This window comes from Meriones unguiculatus, chromosome 10, assembly GCF_030254825.1.
Source record: "Meriones unguiculatus strain TT.TT164.6M chromosome 10, Bangor_MerUng_6.1, whole genome shotgun sequence".
Taxonomy (NCBI): domain Eukaryota; kingdom Metazoa; phylum Chordata; class Mammalia; order Rodentia; family Muridae; genus Meriones; species Meriones unguiculatus.
In genome coordinates, this window is record NC_083358.1 from 114,295,884 (window position 1) to 114,297,971 (window position 2,088).

Below are 2,088 nucleotides of genomic sequence, written 5' to 3' on the forward strand. Positions count from 1 at the left end.
AGATGATATAGTAAAAATGTGTTGGCAATTAGTAAACAATTTGTTACTTCACATCTCAAAACTGAGCCTTCCCCCTCCCCCAATTTGTTTGTATACACATCCATATCTAGGCTTGCAGCAACACTCATCTTTTCCACTGAAGGCTGAATAGAAGACTTCAAAATAATGTGTCGAGCCAAACACTGTGAGGTCTTACAACTAAGGAGGTAGAGACAAGAATGATAGTAGTTCAAGGCCAGCCCTGACACCCTGACACATAGTGAACTTGAGATCACCATGGGCTTTAGGAGAGAATGAAAGAAAGATACAATGAAAGAAATTGATGTATCTGTCAAAGAAAAAGTTTAATCTAAAAAATTCCTGACACAGTCCATCCAAGAAATGCAAGACAACATAAAAAGACAAAACATAAGAAAAATAGGAATAGAGGAAAAAGAAGATTCCCCCCTTCCAAGGCCCAGAAAATATTTTCAACAAAATCATTGAAGAAAATTTCCCCAATTTCAAGGAGAGGCCAATAAGAATACAAGAGGCCTACAGAACACCCAATGAATTACACCAGAAAAGAAAATCCTCCTGCCACATAATAATAAAAACAGTAAGTATACAGAACAAAGAAAAAATACTAAAAGCTGCAAGAGAAAAAGGCCAAGTAACATATAATGGCAAATCCATCAGAATCATACCTTACTTCTCAACAGAGAATATGAAAGCCAGAAGGGCCTGGACGGATAGCATGCAGGCCCTAAGAGAAAACAGATGTCAGCCCAGGCTACTATACCGAGCAAAACTCTCAGTCCTCATAGACAGAGAAAACAAGATTTTCAATGACAAAAACAATTTTCAACAATACCTACACACAAATCCAGCGTTACAGAAGACACTAGAAGGGAAAATACAACCTGAGAAAACTAGCTACTTTCAAGAAAACACAGGAAATAATTAACCTCACTACAGTAAAACAAAAAGCAACCAAGCACACAAACGTATGACCACAGACAACATCAAAATCAAAGGATCTAACAACCATTGGTCATTAACCTCTCTCAACATCAATGAACTCAATTCTCCAATAAAAAGACACAGACTAACAGAATGGATGCATAAACAAGACCCAGCAATCTATTGCTTACAAGAAACATACCTAAGTCACAAAGATAGACATTACATGAGGGTAAAGGGCTGGAAGACAGCTTTCCAAGCAAATGGACCTAAGAAGCAAGCAGGAGTAGCCATTCTAATATCTGATAAAATAGGCTTTCAACCAAAACTAATCAAAAGAGATTAGAAGGACACTTCTTACTAATCAAGGGAAAATTCCACCAGGAAGACATTACAATCCTGAACATCTATGCCCCAAATACAAGGTCACCCATATTTGTAAAAGAAACAATGATAAAACTTAAACCACACATAGATCCCCACACATTAATAGTGGGAGACTTCAACACCCCACTCTCAACAAAGGACAGGTCAACAAAACAGAAATTAAACAAAGAAACAATGTCTCTAAGAGATGTCATGAATCAAATGGATCTAACAGACATTTACAGAACCTTACACCCAAACACAAAAGAATTTACCTTCTTACCAGCACCTCATGGAAGCTTCTCCAAAATAGACCATATGGTTGGTCACAAAGGAAGCCTCAACAGATACAAGAAGATTGAAATGATCGCTTGTAACCTATCCGAGCATCATGGACTAAAGCTGGACCTCAACAGAAATAGCAAAAAGCCTACACACACATGGAAACTGAACAACTTTTTACTAAATAAGAGCTGGGTCAGGGAAGAAATAAAGAAAATAATTAAAGTCTTCCTAGAATTCAATGAAAATGAAGGCACAACATACCCAAATTTGTGGAACACAATGAAAGCAGTGTTAAGAGGAAAGTTCATAGCACTAAGTGCCTTCAAGAAGAAATCTGAGACAGCGCATTCAAGCAACTTAATAGCTCACCTAAAAACCCTAGAAAAAAAGAAGCAGGCACACCAAAAAGGAGTAGATGGCTGGAAATAATCAAACTCAGGGCTGAAATCAATCAATTAGAAATAAAGAAAACAATTCAAAGCATCAATGAAACCA